At 40.6% G+C, this 21,896-nt stretch overlaps 1 protein-coding gene across 3 annotated transcripts in view; it reads left to right on the top strand.

Annotated features, from left to right (window-relative positions):
• Positions 1-249: 249 nt before the first annotated feature.
• CUL2 (cullin 2) overlaps positions 250-21,896 on the top strand; it is a 174,496-nt gene continuing 152,849 nt past the window's right edge. For 2 of the 3 annotated variants that reach the window (XM_023752246.1, XM_006086688.3), the window contains exon 1: positions 250-396. The gene's annotated coding sequence lies outside the window, so the exon portion shown is untranslated. Of the gene's footprint in view, positions 397-459; positions 640-21,896 lie in introns of those variants that run through there. The other variant, XM_006086685.3, reaches the window with a different exon arrangement.

The raw sequence follows: 21,896 nt of genomic DNA, 5'->3' as shown, positions 1-21,896 counted from the left end.
ACACAGGTCTGAAACAACTCAAAAGAAAACACTTGTGTTGAAAACACCTTTCCAACATATTATTAATATGTCAGACCCAAACTCGGTGGGTTCTGAGTCTCTTGACCTCAGTGAACGGAATGTCTCAGAGTCCCTTCAGACTGGGACTGCCAGGCCTTTCGCGATTGCACTAAAGCGGGCTCTCTGCGCTTGCCGTAACGCGGACTCTACCATTGCGCTCCGAGGGGGGATTTGGCGGCAGCGGAAGAGGGCGAGCAGAGGGTGTGTGTGGGAAAAGCCGGGCCCTCGGGAGGACAGTCGTTTCACGGATCCCTAACCAGCCCTTCCTTCTCCCCTTCACGCCTCCCCTCCGCCCCTGTCCGGCCCGGGCTTCTCTGTGTTTCCGCGCGGTGACAGGTGAGCGTGGGGCGCGCGGGTTCCCAGGTTTCGCAGCGCACCCCCTATGTCTCCGGGGCGGGTGGCGGCGGCCGGCCGGGGAGGCGGCCTCGGCACAGTAATGGCAGCTCTGTGAGCTGGGGAACGCGAGTGACAGCCGCCGCCGCCGCCGCCGCCCACTCTCCTCGCCGGGGCTTCGTCCTTCATTCCTTCGGGCTGCCTCCCCTCCCCTTGCCCCTGCCTCTTGTCCCGCTTCTGCAGAAGGTAACCCCGCTGAGGGTCCGGAAGCCGGCTGCAGACGCCGGGAAAGTTCCCTTCCCGGCTGATGGGTGGCGGGGATGGGGCGGAGGAAAGGAGTTGGGGGCAAGGAGGGGGGAGGGGAGAGGAGGGGGCGGGAAGCGGGTGGCCTGGGAAGATGGTGTCTTGTAAGTGTTTCCGGCTTCCCAGAGCGCTGTCCCCTATTCCGGCCACCCCCTGGTCTGGGTCCCTGGCCTCCACAACCTGGCCTTGGCCGCCCCTCCCTTGGCCCCATTTTCCTCCGAAGGAAGGAAGGTGAGAGTGCGTGTACTCATGTGCTTATTTGCATGCTCACAGGGATACACAACTCTGTGTTTGGGGGTGGGGGACGGCGTCAGTCTCTGGCATCCTTACCACGAGTATTTTCACTTTTGTTTCCGCAGACAACGAGGATTGATAGCTATGGGGAGGAGTAGCCTACGTACATGCTAGCCTGTCTTAACAATTAGGGTCTGGTGAAATAAGCTGCTCAGGCTCTCTGCAGAGCACTTACACTAGGAGGTCTGGGCCATTCCCTACACCCCACAAATACTGTACGTGCATGTAAACAAAACATCTGTGAATTGCACACTGATTATTGTTAAATCTTCTCCTTTCCCCCACGGATTACTATTACCATTGAAGGACCGTATACTTTGGAAGTTTAAAATTTGAAAATAATAAGATATAAACTGTTAACCTTAGCTGTAGAATCTTTATCCTCTCTACCCTGTGATTTTCCGTTTTATAAGTGTGAAGTTAGTTTACCCATGTCTTTTATGCTCACCAGCCTATCACTAAATTAAATGTTGTGGATCTTCTCTAAAATCAATTTTGCCTTATCTATCAGTTAAATATTTATTAAGCTCCTGGTTCTTTTGCCAAGCATAAGACTCTGAAATTTCTGCTCTCCTGGAGTTTCAGTTTTGGTGGTGGGATGGGAGAGGTAGCCAATGAATGAGACAGGAATAATTTCAGAAAATCATGTGTTATAAAGGAAATAAAATAGGGAGTTGTGGTAGTGACTGGGAGACTACTTCTGATGCTGTGGTCAGGAAAGCCCTATCTGAGATGACATTTGGCCCGATATCAGAAAATTGAGAGGGATTTAGCCTTTGGAAATATGACTGAAGTGTTCCTGTCTGAGGGAACAACAAATGGAAATGCCCAGATGTAGTATCAAGCTTGCGTTAAGCAAACTGAAAGAAGCTCAGGTAAGGCTTGTGTGAAAGGTAAGAAGTAAGGTGAAAGCCTAGGGTCAGATCGTGTGGGGTCTTATTGCCCAAAGGCCTTTGGCTTTTATTTTTAAAGTACATTGAAAAACTATTGGAATTTTTCAAAGCTGGGAGTGATAGGGCTTGATTTACAATCTGACTGGAGGAGATGGGATGAGAGGAAAAAGGAAGCAGGAAAACAGTGAAAAGACTGTGGCAGGCTGAGTAGAGTAGTGTTAGAGACAAGTAAAAAAGGTTTTGAGGTACATTTTGGAGTTAAAGGTATTGAATTTGTGGTTTGGATGGAAGTGCATTTGGTTGGGAGTGGTGCTTTCTGGGTTTTGGGCTTTAACTGGAGGGTGGCAATGCCATGTATAGAGATAGGGAAGAGGTGAGGGAAGCAGGTTATATGGGGATAAGGTAGGATTGGACATGCTAAATAGAAACTATTAGATGTTCAAGTAGAGGTTAGAAGCAGGCGTTTAGATATACAAATCTGGAATTTAGTGGAGAGGTTAAGGAGTTGTTTATTCAACAAATATTTTCCAAGCACCAGCTATGGACCAGGCAGTGGGGATATAGTTGTGAGAAAGTAGATAAAAATCTCTGCCTTCATGGGACTTAAATTTTGATGAGGAGAGAAAGAGATGGGGAGTCATCAGCATTTATCTGTTGGGTTATTTATGTTTTGAATAAAAACTACATGAGTCAAAATTTAAAATGTTTAATGGAAAAAAATGTTTAAGGGAGTATAGAATGAAAATCTCTATTTTTTTGTCTTCCATTACCAGTTTTGCTTGGAGCCAAACAATATAAATGTTTTCTTACATGTGCTTCCAAAGATGTATTTTATGCACATATAAGCAAATATGTACATATTCTCCCTACTTTGCAAAATTGGTAGCATACTTCACCTGCTTTGACACCTTGCATTTTTTTAGAGTATTAAATAGTATTTAAAAGTTATGAAACAGGATGGGACCACCTAAGGAAACATGTAGAAAGCAGAGGAGAAAGTCATGGGGCATGGCAACATTTTCTAAGTTGGTCCTTGCCCTCTGAGTTTTGGACCTACAGATGTGGAGTTGTTTAAAGAGCTTTTTGTGACATGTTTTATAAAAGTTTGCATTGTTTCTTTTGTGCCCCTTTCTTATCTGCCTGTTTTCTTAAAAAAAATTTTTTTTTTTAAAAATTGATTTCAGAGAGAGGAAGGGGGAGGGAGAGAAAAATAGAAACATCAATGATGAGAAGGAATCATTGATCTGGTGTCTCCAGCACACCCCCTACTGGGGATGGAGCCCACAACCCAGTCCTGTCCTGGTGGGAAATCAAACCATGACCTCCTGGTTTATGGGTTGACGCTCAGCCACTGAGCCATACCACAGAGCTGCCTGTCCTCTTTATATGCTGGAAAAGTATTTCAGTATTATTAAAAGCACTTTTCATGTATGTATTATCAAAGTAAATTGATGACAGGATCAGGTCTTGAATCTTAATATGTTGAAGACTTTTTACTGGCTAATGTTAAATCTTGGAAAAACAAGCAAAAATTTGGAATGTTACCATGAGATTTATAATAGGTTATTGATCTTTGAGATATATGACTAAATTCTCTCTCAGTAATAAGTTAATCACAGTATCTGTTCATAGTGATCTGGCTCCTTGCCTGGGTTTGAATCGTAACAGTCATGGTTTTATTACATTGCAGATGTTAGCATAATCTTTGTGTTACTATCTTCAATATATAGATTCATCCTATGTTACTACTTTGAATTGTAAAGGCCTATTGGAGATACTGGACCCATGCAGTTCTTTTGATTCTTAAAAGTTTTTTTTTTGAAGTACAGACTAAGTTTTTAATTCATATTCTTAATACCAATCTGGGTAACAGCAAAATGAGAAGCCTACATACTCAACAAAATTTTTTTTTTTATTCTTAAAAGTTTTGAAATGTGTAGTGTTAAGAGCATGATGTTAGCATCTGCAACAATATTTGGGGTGCAGTTGAACCCTGTTAATTGAGTCATCTGGAGGAGGGGAGATGGAATATTTTCTGTAAGTTGCTTTAAGCATTATTACTTCGAAGAATTAAAAATCTGGACTCATATTGGGTTTTCTATTGAATTTATAATGCTTTCTGTATTGGATGACATTTTGATTTTCAGTTAGCTGTATTTAGCCAGATGCTTTCTATATAAATTGACATACCTATTTATTTTCTGAGATTGTTCTTGGTTTAAGAACTGTTTAGTTTGATTTTTGTGGTTAATTTTATTGTTACCTCTCTTTAATTCTTTTTTGCCTGAGATTAAAGTAAGCAGCAGGTTTCTACGTTGGAGAAATATAATCTTTGATAGGAAAGATTTAATAGTACTTTCTGAAGCATTAGACATTAATTATTACATATAAGACCACTGTGTGAAATATGTGAGGAGTTTGTTAAGCTTATTTAAACTCTGTAAATGTATAGGGTTAATGTCCTATTTGAAGATTTAGTTATCCAAAGGATTTTCATTTATATACTTGAACATTATAAATGATGTTACTGTTGCTATTTAATCATTAGATTATAGTCTCTGTGTGTCTCAGAATTTTTTATCAATCAAGTTGACAGTTTATCATTTTAGAGGTCTGGAATATAGGAAATAAGTATCTATTAACTCAGTGACTTAAATCTTGTTTTAATGTAGGTTGCTTTTCAAATAATGAAATGTTGGGTTTACTCTGTATAAATAATTCTTGGATTTCTCAACTTTGTTTTAATTCAGTTGAAGGAGAAAAAGTACTGGATACTTAAAAACATTAATACTTTTTTTTGGAAATAATTTTGGACTTACAGAGAAGTTGCTAAAAATGGTATAGAGAGCTCAGGTATACCCTTCACCCAGCTTTCCCTAATGTTAACTTATATAACCAGAACACAATGATCAAAACCAGGAAATTAACATTGGTACAATACTATTAACTAAATTACAGACCTTATTTGAATCTCACCAGTTTTTCCACTAATGTCCTTTTTCTGTTTCAGGATTCGATCCGAGGTCAGACATGGCATTTAGTTGTGTCTCCCTAGTCTCTTCTGATTGTGACACTCTTTTCTTACCATTCATGACCTTCACACTTGTAATGAGTGTAATTGGTTATTTTTCAGAATATCTCTCAATTTGAGTTTGTCTGATATTTTCTCATTATTAGGTTGAGGGTATACATTTTTGGGAAAATACTACACAAGTGATGTTGTGTCCTAATCAGTGCATCATTATCACAGGATACAAGATGTCAGTAAACCAGTTTAGAGATGATGTTAGCTCTCATTTGGTTAAGGTTGTGTCTGTTAAATTTCCCTACTTGTAAAGTTACTATCTTTCTCTTTATAAATACTATCTTGGGGAGATTCTTTGAAACTGCAGATATCTTGTTCTCAAAACTTTTGCATTTTCTCCGCTGCAACCCTGGAATCAATCATTCCTCCAAGGGTCTTAAGTATTTTCCTTATTTTCTGTACTTAGAATATAACTTGTTCTAAACCTGTTCATTAAAAAACTAATTATAGTATATTATCTTACCTGAAATTTAGGCTCCGGTATTATATTTTATTGGTAATTTTTTGAATGGCCACATATATATTTAAATATATTTTTATTGATTTCAGAGAGGAAGGGAGAGGAGAGAGAGATAGAAACATCAGTGATGAGAGAGAATCATCAATCGGCTGCCTTGATTTTCTTAATTGCTTCTTTATTCTCATCTTTACATTAGGTTACCTAGCTGTTCTCTTAGAACTGGTAACTGATTTTAAAACTGTTGATGTCAAATTATTAGTATTTATTGCCTTTTATGGGCATGGTAAGGAAAGCACAGTTTTATTATTATTTTTATATTTTTATTGATTTCAGAGAGGAAGAGAGAGATAGAAACATCAATGATGAGAGAGAATCATTGATTGGCTGCCTCTTGCACACCCCCTATTGGGGATCAAGCCTGAAACCTGAGCATGTGCCCAGACTGGGAAATCGAACCGTGGCTCCTGGTTCATAGGTCGACACTCAACCATTGAGCCATGCCGGCTGAGCTATTATTATTACTAGAGGCCCGGTGCACGAAATTCGTGCACTCGGGGCGGGGGTCCTCAACCCAGTCTGTGCCCTCTCGCAGTCCAGGAGCCCTTGGTGGATGTCCAGCTGATGGCTTAGGCCCGCTCCCCGCGGGAGAGGCTCCTGCCACCACTGCTGCACTTGCTGGCTCAGGGCTTCTGGCTGAGCGACGTTCCCCCTGTGGGAGCGCACTGACCACCAGGGGCAGCTCCTGTGTTGAGTGTCTACCCCCTGGTGGTCACTGTGTGTCATAGCGACCAATCGTTCTGCTGCCTGATTGGTCGATTTGCATATTAGCCTTTTATTATATAGGATTACATACTACTTTAATGTCTCATTTCCCAATATATGACAGTCACTTTTTAAAGTATGTTTAGGCTACCTGGCTGGTGTTTCTCAGTGATTGAGCATCAACCTATGAACCAGGAAGTCACAGTTCGATTCCCTGTCAGGGCACATGCCCAAGTTGCAGACTAGATCCCCAGTGTGGGGTATACAGGAGAAAGTCGATCAGTGATTCTCTCTCATCATTGATGTTTCTATCTTTCTTTTTTTTTTTTTAATTAAATCTTTATTGTTCAGATTATTACATTGGTTCCTCTTTTTTCCCACCATAACTCCCCTCCACCCAGTTCCCACCCCACCCTCCTCCCTCACTCCCCACCCACTGACCTCATCCATAGGTGCACGATTATTGTCCAATCTCTTCCCGCACCCCCCACACCCCTTCCCCCCTGCCAAGAATTGTCAGTCCATTCCCTTTCTATGTCCCTGATTCTATTACAATCACCAGTTCATACTGTTCATCAGATTATTTATTCACTTGATTTTTAGATTCACTTGTTGATAGATGTGTATTTGTTGTTCATAATTTGTATCTTTACCTTCTTCTTCTTCTTCCTCTTCTTAAAGGATACCTTTCAGCATTTCATATAATACTGGTTTGGTGGTGATGAACTCCTTTAGCTTTTCCTTATCTGTGAAGCTCTTTATCTGACCTTCAATTCTGAATGATAGCTTTGCTGGATAAAGTAATCTTGGTTGTAGGTTCTTGGTATTCATCACTTTGAATATTTCTTGCCACTCCCTTCTGGCCTGCAAAGTTTCTGTTTGTGAAATCAGCTGACAGTCGTATGGGTATTCCCTTGTAGGTAACTGACTTTCTTTCTCTTGCTGCTTTTAGGATACTCTCTTTGTCTTTTGCTCTTGGCATTTTAATTATGATGTGTCTTGGTGTGGTCCTCTTTGGATTCCTTTTGTTTGGGATTCTATGTGCTTCCTGGACTTGTAAGTCTATTTCTTTCACCAGGTAGGGGAAGTTTTCTGTCATTATTTCTTCAAATAGGTTTTCAATATCTTGCTATCTCTCTTCTTCTGGCACCCCTATAATTCGGATGTTGGTACGCTTGAAGCTGTCCCAGAGGCTCCTTACACTATCTTCGTATTTTCGGATTCTTTTTTCCTTTTGCTTTTCCGGTTGGGTGTTTTTTGCTTCTTTGCATTTCAAATCTTTGACTTGATTCTTGCGAACCTCTGGTCTGCTGTTGGGTGTCTGTATAATATTCTTTATTTCAGTCAGTGTATGCTTAATTTCTAGTTGGTTCTTTATCACAACATCGAGGGTCTCATTAGATTTCTTGTAGATCTCATTAAGTTTATCGGCAGTTTCTAGAAAATTATTGAAGGACCTTAAAAGTGCGGTTTTGAGCTCCATATCCTCCAATTCTGACATCTGTGTCCTGTTTCTTTGTCTCCGCATTTTTTATGCTTTCTTGGTGCACCCCCTAGTGGTCTTTGTGCGCAGTCTTGTTGTAGTTAAGCCTTGATTGTTGTAGGTAATTACTACTTGACCTCCAGGCCAACTGGCTGTGCGAATCAGCTGTGTCTGCAGTGGGAGAACTACTGTCCTCTAGAGAGGTGCTAATCTAGCCTTTGCCTGAGGCTATCTGGCAAATGCCTCTGTGCAGGGCTTGGGTGGGGCGGGTCCCAGGGGATCTACAGGGCGGGCGGAGCGAGCAGTTATGGCTGCTCTCGGTCCGTCCCCAGGGGCTCTGCCTCTCCGAGTCCCAGCAACCGCTGCAAACCTCGGAGAGAAAGCTGCCTTCGAGTTCCGACCGAAGCCAGACAGTCCCGCTTCTCCCGTTTGAGTCTGGGTCCCTAGAGACTCACCCAGTTCTGGAGCTCAGAGTCTGAGGATCCCTCCCGATTGAAACAGACAACCGCGCCCTCAGCCGCCAGCCCTCTCCGCATACACTCCGCACCTCAGTATTTTACTTCAGCACTACACCTCCTCTGAGTCACAGTATGCTTTCCTCTTTCCTCCTAGTTGTAGAACTTCCACTCAGCCAGCCTTCCTGTGGTTCTGGATGATGTCCGTTCCGTCTTTTAGTTGTATTTTTGAAGTGGTTGTTCGAGGCAGCAAACTCCAGCGTTAACCTATGCCGCCATTTTGGTTTCTCCTCAATGTTTCTATCTTTCTCTCCCTCTCCCTTCCTCTCTAAAATTAACAATAAAAATATATTAAAGTATGTTTAGGCTAAAAATTTACAGTCTTTTGATATTACCCAATTTAAATATTCGTAGAAGAAGTAAACACCTACTTTTTCAATAGTTTATCAGTATTACTACTGAGTCCACAAACTATGAGAATAACAAAGACCTACTCTTTTACTTCCTCTTAAATTCCAATTATTGAATCATAAATGGTACTCCATTTGAGATGATAATTTTGCAGAATATTTGGTGAATTATATTGGATTGTTTGTATGATTTCTTCAGAGTTCTTAATCAGGATAAATTCTCTTTCATTTTTCAGGGTTACTGAGCTGTAGAATTAGATCTTGATGGCACTATTTATCTTCAGATGGTAATATGACATAATGGAGATTAGCATGGACTCTGAAAGTTGAGGAACACAAGCTCAAATAATAAGCAACGTTCAGTGCTAGAAAACACTTATATTTAACTCTACCTGTGCATGAAACGTAAATGTAGAGATCAAACTTGTTTACATATGTAACACCCAATATAAAATGTAGAATCTTTTTCAAGATTTTAGAAGTTTCTTTCATCCCCCTTTCTGACTACTACCCTCAGAATTTCTTAATTTTCTGATCTTTATAATCATTGATAGTACCATCAGTTCATGAAATTCATATCAGTGGATTTATATGATGTATTCTCATTTGTGTCTCACTTCTTTTGCTCAACATAAAATCTATGAAATTAACCCATATTATTCTTCATACCAGGATTTTATTCCTTTTTTGTAGGTGTGTAGTATTCTATTATTTGAATGTACTACCAGTCTTCCATTTTCCTGTAGGCAGATTTGTAAGTTGTTACTAATTTAAAAATATGAATAAAGGTACGCTAAACATCCTTTCACATATGATTTTGAGGACCTACATGCTCATGTCTTTTGGATATATAAAAGCAGTAAATTTAATGAGTCACGCTGTAGGCATATGTTTAGTTTTAGTAGATACAGTTTAGCATCCTTTTTTCTAAGTTATACAACCACCTGCAGTGAATGAGAGTTCCAGATCCTGCAGATACTTGCCAATAATTAATATTATAAACCTATTTAATTTTAGCTATCGTAGTAAGTAAGTAACGGAGGAATAAATTTGAGTTTACCTGGATAGATGATATTGAATATATTTCATCTATTTTTTGAGATTTGGATATTATTCTTTATCAATTCCTGTTTACATTTGTGTTTTCTCTTTCCTGAGGTGCCTTGATTTTCCCTATATTGATGAAGGATATTTTCATTGGAAATAGGACTCCGTTGACAGTTCTTTTATTTTTAGATTTTATGGTTTCTAATGGAAAACCTATTGTCATGAGAATTACTTTTTCCTTATAGATAAAGTGTTATTTGTCATTCAGAACTTTCAAGATTTTTTTCTTTGTTTTTATTTTTCAGAAGTTTGACTATGATGTGGGTGTTGATATCTTTGGGTTTCTCTCATTTTCTTTTGGTCACCTTAAAATTGAGGATTTCTGTCTTTTGACCAATTGGAAGAATTTTCAGCCATTATTTCTTCAAGTACTCTTTCAGCTCCGTCTCCTTTAATTTCTTCCTGGACTCCAAATGTTACAGTTTTATTTATTTATTTTTGTTGTTGTTATGACTCCACTGGTTCCTGTGGTTCTGATCTTTTTCTGTTGTTGTTTTCAAGCCCATGTTCTCCCTATTCTCATTGGATATTTTTATTGTTATATTTTCTAGTTCCCTGAGTGTTTCCTCTGTTCCATCCATTCTGCTTTGAGCCTATTCACTGAGTTATTTATTTCAGTTATTATATTCTTCTGTACTATAATTTTCATTTGCTTCTTTATAGCTTTATTTTCTTTGCTGAGACTTTCTGTTTACTTGCCATAACTTTCTTTTTTTTCCATTTAAGGATGTTCAAAATCACTCATGTAAAGATTGTTTTGATGGCTGCTTTAAACTTATTATCAAATAAATCTGTTATCTCTACTATCTCAGTGTTAGTATCTGTTATCTTTTTTACTCAGTTTTAGATCTTTCTGCTTCTTTGTATGAATAATTTGATAATTGAAACCTAGAAATTTTGAGCATTATGAAACTCTGGATCTTTTTCAAACCTGTTTCATCTGGGTTTGCTTTGATACTGTTCTGGTAAGGGAAGGGTGAGATGCCACCTCATTATTTCAAGAAGAGAGTAGAAATCCAGGTTCCCCAGTTGGCCCAAGGTTTGTAGGTGTGTGTGTCAGGGGAGGGGATGGGTATTCATTATTGTTATGAGATGGTGGGAATTCTGGCTCCCTGCTATTCTTCTGGCAATATCTCCCCATGTGGAGGGATAAGTCTGCGTTGTTTCTATTTCTTACAGTTTCCACTTACATGATCCGGGACTGACTCCCGCCTGGGACTGGCTCCCACCTGGGACTGACTCTCGCCTGGCGCGGCTGACACCGGGACACACTCCCCCCGGACTGCTGCCTGGACTGACTCCTGCCCGGGACTGGCTCCCGCCCGGGATTGACTCCCACCCGGCGCAGCCGGGACCAGGACTGATTCCCGCCCGGGACTGACTCCTGCCCGGGGACTGACTCCTGCCCAGGACTGAGACGGGCTCCCGCCCGGGACTGGTGGACTGACTCCCGCCTGGGACTGGCTCCCGCCTTGGACTGGCTCCTGCCCGGACTCGGACTGACTCCCTCCCGCCTGGCTCGGCTGACCTGCAGCCACGGCAACCCAGCACTGACTTCCAGTCTGGTTGAGCTTTGGTCGTAACAGTTGTTACACCCTGACTCTTTATTATAGAGATTAGAGGCCCGGTGCATGAAAATTCATGCACTGGAGGGGGGCGTCCCTCAGCCTGGCCTGCCCCCTCTCACAGTCTGGGAGCCCTCAGGGACGGGAGGCAACCCGGCAATCAGGGGAAGGGGATGCCCGATCACACCTCTGCTGCTGCCACTGCTGGTAGCTCAAGCCTTGGCCAGCCCTGGTTACCTGAGCCTCAGGCAGCCCTGGGTGGCTGGGCAGCCACCATCTGAGGCTTGCCTGCGTCTTGGGCCGGCCTTGGGCAGCTGGGGGGCTGAGGGGACTGGGGACTCCGGAGGCAGCCGTGTGTCTGCCGCCCCGGGGGGGCTGAGGGGACTGGGCGCTGCCATCTTTGAGGGCAGGGCAGTCAATTAGCATATTCTCTCCTTATTGGCAGTGAGTGTTGCCATCTTTGAGGGCGGGGCAGCAATTAGCATATTCCCTCCTTATTGTCTGTGGGCGCTACCATCTTTGCAATGGGGTGAGGGTCAATTAGCATATTTCTCTTTGTTAGATAGGATTATTTTGTTAATCCTTACCCAAGGATATTTTTTCCATTGATTTTTAGAGAGAGAGAGAGAGAGAGGGGGGGAGGGAGGGAGGGGGAGAGAGAGAGAGAGAGAGAGAGAGAGAGGGAGAGAGAGGAACATTAATATGAGAGGAACACATCAATTTAGTTGCCTCCACATGCACGTCGAGTGGGACTGGGGATCGAATCTGCAGCCCAAGTATGTACCCTTGGCTGGGAATCGAACCCGAGACCCTTCGGTGTGCAGGCTGACGCTCTAACCACTGAGTCATGCTAGCCAGGACAAGTTTTATTTTTATTTTAAAATATGTTTTTATTGATTTCAGAGAGTAAGGGAGAGGGAGAGATAGGTAGAAACATCAGTGATGAGAGAGAATCATCAATTGGCTGCTTTCTACATGCCACTGACTGGTGATCGAGCTCGCAGACTTGGCATGCGCCCTGACAAGGAATTGAACCTTGACCTCGTGGTTCATGATTCGATGTTCAACCACACAGCCACACTGGCTGGGCAAGTTTTATTTTTTTATTAAACAAAATATTCAATACATACTAGATTGTAAGTTAAAGTGTTTGAAGAATTTTAAGGTCATGATATAATTAGATTTGTATTTGGAAAGCTTACATTGGCCATGGGATATGGAATGTACCAAGGGGGCAAAAAAGGATACAGGCAGATCATTTAGGAGTTTATTGGGTGGTAGTTGGGTCAGAGGTGGTGGTTTGCATCACTTGGAGTGCGGGTGAATTTCCCGCCAAAATATAAGATGGCTCTGTCTTTTGGTTTTGTTCCATCCACCAAAAGGGTGGATTACAAACAAATATTTGGTAATACGCAGTTACAATCGGCCCGAGTTTACACGTTTCCCGCACTCCACCGCAAATCTATATGAACCGAGTTAAAGATGGCTCCCGCGGAGTACGCGCAATTCACGCGAGCCGACTTAACTCGTTTCCCGCACTCCCAGTGGGATTAGGGTGATGTCAGTGGGAATGGGAAGAAATGGATGTGTTCAAGAAATGGTTAGGCCCTGGCCCGTGTAGTTTGGTTGGTTGGAGCGTTGTCCCATACACTGAAAGGTTATAGGTTGGATTCCCAGTCAGGGCATATACCTAGGTTGTGAATTTGGTACCTGTTTGGGGTGCCTATGAGAGCCAACCAATTAATGTTTCTCACGTCAATATGTCTCTCTCCTTTCCTCTCTCTAAAAATCAATAAACATATCCTTAGGTGAGGTTAAAAAAAGAAGAAATGGTTTGAACATAGAGTTGGCAGAAATTGATTGATTGGATTAATTTCTAGAGAAGAGTGGGAAATCCAGAATAATTATAAAATTAAATTTCTAGCTTGAGTGAGGTGGATGACAATGTCATTACTGATATGTGGCATACTGGAAAAGGATGGACATATTGCATTTTGAGGGGTTACGTTTGTTGAGGTATCACATAGAGTAAAATTCACCCTAAAAAAGATACAGTTCTTTGAATTTTGGAAAAAAAGTTTTTAAAAAAATCTTCAACTGAGGATATGTTTTTTTAAAATTGATTTTAGGGAAAGAGGAAGGGAGAGGAAGATTGAGAGAGAAACATCATTGTGAGAAAGAAACATCAATTGGTTGCCTCCTATATGCACCCAGACTGGGATTGAACCTGCAACCTTTAGATATAAAGAATGACCCTCCAACTGAGCTACCTGGCCAGGGCTTGTCAAAAGTCTCTGATGGCTTGTAGACCATTCTGAGCCTCTGACAACCAATGATCTGATGTATATTCCTATATTTTTGCCTTTTACAAAGTCAGATAAGTTGAATAATACAACATGTAGCCTAATGAGTCTGTTTTCTTTCACTTAGTATAATGATTTTGAGACTCATCTATTGTTGTCTATGCATCGGTAATTTGTTCCATTTTATTGCTGAATAATAGTATACCATTGTGTGAATACACTACATTTTGATTTTCTAGTCACTAGTTAGTTGATGGACATTTGGATTGTTTCCACTTTTTGGCAGTTATGAGTAAAGGTGCTCTAAAGATTTGTGTTTAGGTTTTTGTGTAAGTATATGTTATTTTTCATGTATAAATACACAAATGGGATTGCTGGGTCACATGGAAAGTGTATGTTTAACTGTAATAGAAACTACCTAGGTGGTTATAATTTAAATTTCTACCTGCAGCAAAGGAGAGTTTCAGCTGTTCATGTCCTCATCAGCATTTGATACTGTTAGTTTTTTTGAACCTTTCTAACAACTGTATAGTGGTATTTTGTTGAGGTTTTAATATGCATTTCCCTAATGACTAATGATATTGGGCATCTTTTATGTGCTTAATTTTCCATCAGTTTATCTGAACTCTTGTCTTTTGGCCATTTGTTAGTTTGGTTGTGTGTTTTCTTATTATTGAGCTTTGAGAGTTTTTTATATATTTTGCGTACCTTTTCTCCCAGCCTGTGGCTTATGTTTCATTTTCTTTTTTATTGAGATACTAGAGGCCCGGGGCATGGATTTGTGCATATTGCCATGAATCCATGCACCGGATTCGTGTTTGTGTATATTGCCAGATGATCACCACAATATGTCTACTTAATATCCATCACCATATATAGTTATACATTTTTTCTTATAATGAAAAACTTAAAATTTATTTTCTTAACAACTTCCAGATGTGCAATATAGTATCATTGATTATAGTTACCATGCTGTACATTACATCCTTATGACTTATTTTATAACTGGAAGTTTATACCTTTTAACATCCTTCACTCATTTTGCCAACCCACCAATCTTTATCTGTATCTGTGAGTTTGGTCTTTTTGTTTTATTTTCTATTTTAGCATTGTTTTTTCTATTTGTGAAAAATGCCTTTGGAGTTTTGATAGGGAGTGTATTGAATCTTTAGATTGCTTTGGCTAGTATGGACATTTAAAAATATTAATTTTAATGCATGAACATGGCATATCTTTCCATTTGTGTCTTCAATTTTTTATTAGTGTTTTATAATTTTATGTGCTGATCTCTCACTTTCTTGCTTAAATTTATTGCTAGGTTTTTTTTTTGTTTTTTTTTTAAATACACTTTTATTGATTTCAGAGAGGAAGGAAGAGAGAGAGAGATAGAAACATCAATGATGAGAGAGAATCATTGATCGGCTGTCTCCTGCTCACCCCCCACTGGGAATCGAGCCCGCAACCTGGGCATGTGCCCTGGACTGGAATTGAACCTGGGACCCTGCTGTCTGCAGGCTGACGCTCTATCCACCGAGCAAAACCAGCTAGGCTATTCCTAAGTTTAAAAATTTTTTTTGATGCAGTTGTAAATGGGATTGTTTTCTTAATTTCTCTTTCTGATAGTTCATTATTAATGTATAAAAACATGACTATTTTTTGCATATTGATTTTGTATTGTGCAACTTTACTTTGATTCTAACAGTTTTTTGGTCGAGTTTTTAGGGGTTTTTTTGGTATGTAATATGTCATCTATAAACAGTGACAATTTTACTTTTTTCTCTTCTGATTTTGATGCGTTTTATTTATTTACTAGTAGCCCTGTGCATGAATCCGTGCGCCAGGAGCTCTCTACAGGGTCTGGCTGCTCCGCGCCTGCTGCCCAGAGGCTCTCCATGGCCCAGAGGCCCATCCGTAGCTGGGCGCAGAATGCTTGCCTCGTCGCTGGGGCTACAATGCAAGCGTTCCGTGCCCCATCCTGGCTAGAGGCCCATCCGCGGCCAGGCGCGGAATGCTTGACTCATCTCCAGGGCGACGATGCAAGTGTCCCCCCTCCCTCCCATTCCGTCCCCCCCCCCCCCGCCCCGCCCCGCGCCGTTCCATGCCTGCTGCCCAGAGGCCCTCCGCAGCCAGGGTGGAACGCTTGCCTCGTCGCCACGGCGATGAAGCAAGCATTCCACCAGGCTGCTCATGCTGCCTGCTCTCAGCGGCTGCCCACCCCAGGACTGGGGGACTCCGGTGGGGCTGAAGGACTGGGCGCCGCCATCTTGTGGCTATGGGCGCCACCATCTTTGTGATGGAGTGATGGTTAATTTGCATATTACCCTTTTATTAGATAGGATTTTTCTTGTCTAATTGCTCTGGCTAGGATTTCCAATATTATGTTGAATAATAGTGACAAGAGTATAGGATATTAATGTGATTTGTCACATATGGCCTTATCATGTAGAGTATGTTCCCTCTATATCCACTTTGTTCAGCGTTTTTACAGTAAAAGAAAATTGAATTTGTCATGCTTGCTCTGCATCTATTGAGATGATCATTTGATTGTTATCTTTCCTTTTGTTAATGGTATATTACATTGATTGATTTGTGCATGTTGAACCATTATACCCCTGGAATAAATCCCACTTGATGATGGTTTATGATCCTTTTAATGTATTGTATCTGGTTTGCTAATATTTTGAAGATTTTTGGGTCTGTGCTCATTGGGGATATTGGCCTATCATTGTCTGTTCTTGTGGCATGCTTCCATGGTTTTGGCATCAGGGTAGTGCTGGCCTTATAAAAGGAATATGGAAGTATTCCTTCCTCTTCTGTTTTCTGGAAGAGTTTGACGAGGATTGGTATTAATTCTTATTTGAATGGTTGGCAGAATTCACCAGTGAAGGCATCTGGTCCTGAACTTATTTGTTGGGAGGTTTTTGATGTAATCTCTTTAGTAATCAGTCAGTTCATATTTTCTGTTTTGTGTTTTTTTTTTCATGAGTCAGTCTTGGTTGGTTGGTTGTTTCTAAGAATTTATTCATTTCCTCTAGGTTGTTAAAATTGTTGCATATAATTATTCATGGTAGCCTTCTATGATCCTTTATATTTCTGTGCTATCAGTTATAATGTCTCCTTCATTTCTGATTTTATTGTTTGAGTTCTTGCTTTTTTGTTCATGGTAAGTCTAACAAAAGGTTTGTCAATTTTATTTTTTTCAAAAAGCCAGCTCTTAGTTTCACTGATCTTTTCTATTGTCTTTTTTTTTTAATAAATCTTTATTGTTCAGATTATTACAGTTGTTCCTCTTTTTCCCCCCCATAATTCCCCTCCACCCAGTTCCCACCCTACCCTCTGCACTTACCTGCCCCCAATGTCCTCATCCATAGGTGTACAATTTTTGTCCAGTATTTTCCCCAAAACCCCACACCCCTTTCCCCCCGAGAATTGTCAGTCCACTCCCTTTCAATGCCCCTGATTCTATTATATTCACCAGTTTACTCTGTTCATCAGATTTTTCATTCACTTGATTTTTAGATTCACTTGTTGATAGATATGTAATTGTTGTTCATAATTTTTATCTTTACCTTTTTTCTTCTTCTTCCTCTTCTTAAAGAATACCTTTCAGCATTTCATATAATACTGGTTTGGTGGTGATGAACTCCTTTAGCTTTTTCTTATCAGTGAAGCTCTTTATCTGACCTTCAATTCTGAATGATAGCTTTGCTGGGTAAAGTAATCTTGGTTGTAGGTTCTTGCTGTTCATCACTTGGAATATTTCTTGCCACTCCCTTCTGGCCTGCATAGTTTCTGTTGAGAAATCAGCTGACAGTTGTATGGGTACTCCCTTGTAAGTAACTGACTTTTTTTCTCTTGCTGCTTTTAAGATCCTCTCTTTATCTTTTGCCCTTGGCATTTTAATTATGATGTGTCTTGGTGTGGTCCTCTTTGGATTCCTTTTGTTTGGGGTTCTCTGCGCTTCCTGGACTTGGAAGTCTATTTCTTTCACCAGGTAGGGGAAGTTTTCTGTCATTATTTCTTCAAATAGGTTTTCAATATCTTGCGCTCTCTCTTCTTCTGGCACCCCCATAATTCAGATGTTGGTACGCTTGAAGTTGTCCCAGAGGCTCCTTACACTATCTTGATATTTTTGGATTCTTTTTTCTTTTTTCTTTTCTGGTTGGGTGTTTTTTGCTTCTTCATATTTCAAATCTTTGACTTGATTCTTGGGATCCTCTAGTCTGCTGTTGGATCTCTGTATATTCTTTATTTCAGTCAGTGTATGCTTAGTTTCTAGTTGGTCCTTTTTCATATCCTCGAGGGTCTCACTAAATTTATCAGCGGTTTCTAGAAAATTCTTGAAAAACCTTATAACCGTGGTTTTGAACTCTATATCCAGTAGTTTGCTTTCCTCCATTTCTGTTATTTGTGACTTGTTTCTTTGTCTCCGCATTTTTTATGCTTCCCTGTGTTGATAGAGTGGCTTTCTGTGCTAGGTGTCCTATAGGGCCCAGTGGCTCAGCCTCCCCAATTACCTGAGGTGGACACTCTTGGGGCACCCCTTTGTGGGCTTTGTGCACAGTCTTGTTGTAGTTAAGCCTTGATTGTTGTTGGTATCACTGGTAGGAATTGACCTCCCGGCCAATTGTCTGTGAGAATCAGCTGTGTCTACAGTGGGAGAACTTCTGTGCTGAAGACACCCTTCTGGGGCAAGACTTGCTTCAGTGGGGCTTTGGCGCTCACTGAGTCTGCCCCCTGAGTGTGTCCCTTATGGATCTGAGGAGTTGTAATCTGGATGGTCCCACTCTGACCACTAGGTACATGGGCTCTTGGATCTCTAAGGAGGTGCTAATTTAGCCTCTGCCTGAGGCTACCCAGCAGGAGCTACGGAGAGATCTGCAGATTCCTCTTCCTTGTTTGGGGTTTGGAGGTGCCAGACGAGGCCCAGCTGTGAAGAATGCAAGCTGCTGTGGGGCCTTGAGCCTTCTTTCGGATGTTCTGGTTCTGTCTGACCCAGCTGCAGTTTGTTAGGTAATTTTAGATTGCAAAGGGCCAGGTCATTCATATGCAAAAGCCTCTGTGCACAGCTTGGGTGGGGCGGGGTCTCAGGGAATCAACAGGGCGGAGCAAACAGCTATGGCTGCTCCTCATTCCTGCCCTAAGAGGCCCCCGGGTCTCAGTGTCCCGGGGTAATCCCTGCAAGCACCTCTGAGAGAAAGCTGCCCTGGAGTTCCGCCCGCTGCCAGACAGTCCAGTTTCTCCCCGTATGAGTCTGAGTCCCCAGAGACTCGCCCGGAACTGGAATCAGGGCTGTCGGGAGCTTGAGACTCCCTCCCGATTGAAAAAGACACCGGTGTCCTCTGTTGCCAGCCCTTTCCGCGTGCCTTCGTACCTCTGCACTTTACTTCCGCACCTCCTGAGTCTCAGTGTGCTTTTCTTTTTCCTTCTAGTTGTAGAATTTCCACTCAACCAGCCAGCCTTCCTGTGGTTCTGGGTGATGTCTGTCTGTCTTCAGTTGTATTTTTGAAGTGGTTGTGCGAGGCAGCAATTTCAGGTGTTTACCTATGCCGCCATCTTGGTTTCTTTTTCTCTATTGTCTTTTAAGTCTATTTCATTTATTTCTACTCTGGTCTTTGTTATTTCATTTTTTGTATTAACTTTGGATTTATAGTTCTTTGAGGTTTGAAGTTAGGTTGTTTATTTGAAATTTTTTGCTTCTTGATGTGGACATTTCTTCCCTCTTAGCACTGATCTTGCTGCAGCCCATAAGTTTTGGTATGTTGGATTTCCATTTTCATTTGTCACAAGGTAGTTGAAAATTTTTTCATTTCTTTTTTAACCCATTGGTCGCTTAGTAGCTTATTGTTTAACTTCCACTTACGTGGGTGGGAAAAAGTAGGTTTACAGTTCCTATGGACAAAGAAATGCAGGTTGGGATTATTACAATAGCTTTATTTTATTTTTAAAATATGCTTTTATTGATTTTAGAGAAAGAGGAAGGGAGAAGGAGAGAGAGATAGAAACATTGATTGGCCGCCTCCTGCACGCCCCCCTGCTGGGGATTGAGCCTGCAACCCAGGCATGTGCCCTGACCTGGAATCAAATCAGTCACCTCTTGGTTCATGGGTTGATGCTCAACCACTGAGCCACAGCGGCCAGGGCTACAATAGCTTTATTAACGCAAAAGAAAAAACTTGGTTTCACATGCTCAAAACTGTAAACCTACTTTTGCCAACACTGTATTTGTGACTGAGTTTTCTTCTTGTAATTCATTTCTCGTTTATACCATTATGGTTAGAGAAGATGCTTGATATGATTTCAATTTTCTCAAGTTTTATTAAGACTTGTTTTGTGGCCTAATATATATTCTATCCTGGAGAATGCTCTGTGTGCATTTGAGAAGAATATGTATTTTGTTGCTTTTGGGTGGAATTTTCCATGTATATCTGTTAAGTTTATCTGATCTAACCTGTTGTTTAAGGCTGATGCTTCCTTATGATTTTCTGTCTGGATGATCTATCCATTGATGCATAGGGTGTATTAAAGTCCCTTCCTATTATTGTATTGCTGTTTATTTCTTCCTTTAGGTCTGTTAATAATTTGTTTTATATATTTAGACATTTCTATGTTGGATGAATAAATAATTACAAATATGATATTCTCTTCTTGGATTGACCCCTTTATCATCAAGTTCCTTTCTTTGTCTCTTATTACAATCTTTGTTTTAAGTTTACTTTTTTTCTGGTACAGGTATCGCTGCCACAATTTTCTTTTGGTTTCTATTTGCATGGAATATCTTTTTCTTCCCTTCACTTTCAGTCTGTATGTGTCTTTAGATCTGAACTGAGTCTCTCGTAGGCCGTGTATAGATGAGTCTTGTTGGTTTGTTTAATCCATTCAGCCATTCTATATCTTTTTTAAGATACGTTTTTATTGATTTTTAGAGAGAGAAAGGGAGAGAGATAGAAACACTGATGAGAGAGAAATATCGATTGGCTGCTTCCTGCATGCCCCCCACCAGGGATGTGCACTGACTGGAGATTGAATTGGTGACCTCTAGGTTCATGGATGGATGCTCAACCATTGAGCCACATCAGCTGGGTCCATGTTATATCTTTTGATTGGAGAATTAGTTCATTTACATTGAAAGAATTATTGATAGGTATGTAGTTACTGCAATTTTGTTTATTGTTTTCTGGCTGTTTTATAGTTCTTGTTTGTTTCTTATTCTTTTCCTTTGTGGTTTGGTGATTTTCTTTAGTGGTATGCTTAGAGTACTTTATCTTTTGTGTATTGCATGTTTTTGCTTTGTGGTTACCTTAAGGCAGTGATGGCGAACCTTTTGAGCTTGGCGTGTCAGCATTTTGAAAAACCCTAACTTAATTCTGGTGCCGTGTCACATATAGAAATTTTTTGATATTTGCAACCATAGTAAAACAAAGATTTATATTTTTGATATTTATTTTATATATTTAAATGCCATTTAACAAAGAAAAATCAACCAAAAAAATGAGTTCGCGTGTCACCTCTGACACGCATGTCATAGGTTCGCCATCACTGCCTTAAGGCTTACATATAACAACTTGTATTTATAACAGTCTATTTTAAGTTGATAACAATTTAAGACTGAATGCATTCTAATGCTCTACATTTTAACCTTCCCTCCCTGTGTGTTATGCTTTTGATGTCACATTTTGTGTATACTTTAACAAATTATTATAGTTATAGTTTTACTACTTTTGCCTTTTAGTCTTCATACTAGCTAGCTTTGTAAGTGATAACCCAGTACTTTTACTATATATTTATTATTTCTTCTCAGTATTATTCCAAGATCAGAGTTTTTAATTTTGATGAAGTCCAATTTTTTTTATCATTTTATTTTATGGGTCAGGCTTTTTATGCTGTAGCTAGAAAATCTTTGCTTAATTCTTTGTTTAGACTGTAATGTAATCTACCTAAATTATCCCCAAGTTTTTCACCAGAGCTACTACTTTCATTAGCCAAACGTACCAAGTAGTGGCGAGGTGAGGTGCGAAGAGTCCAGACAAATTATGGCCCATGGGGCCAAATCCTTTTTGTAAATAAAGTTTCATTGGAATACAACCATGCTTATTGTCTTTGGCTGCTTTGGTGCTACAGTGGCAGAATTGAGTAGTTATAACAGAGACTGAATGGCTTTCAAAGCTTAAAATATTTGCTATCTAGGGAGAAGTAGGAGAGGATATGGGGGGATAAATGGTGATAGAAGGAAACTTGGTTTGGGGTGGTGAACACACAATACAATATACAGATGATGTATTATAGAATCACCTGAAACCTATATGATTTTGTTAACCAATGCTCCCCTCCCCCCAATAAATTATTAAAATTGTTTTTAAAAACTTACTATCTAGCCCAGCTG

Source organism: Myotis lucifugus, unplaced genomic scaffold, assembly GCF_000147115.1.
Source record: "Myotis lucifugus unplaced genomic scaffold, Myoluc2.0 scaffold_29, whole genome shotgun sequence".
Taxonomy (NCBI): Eukaryota; Metazoa; Chordata; class Mammalia; order Chiroptera; family Vespertilionidae; genus Myotis; species Myotis lucifugus.
Note: the sequence above shows the minus strand (reverse complement) of the source record. Positions and strands in the feature narration are given on the sequence as shown.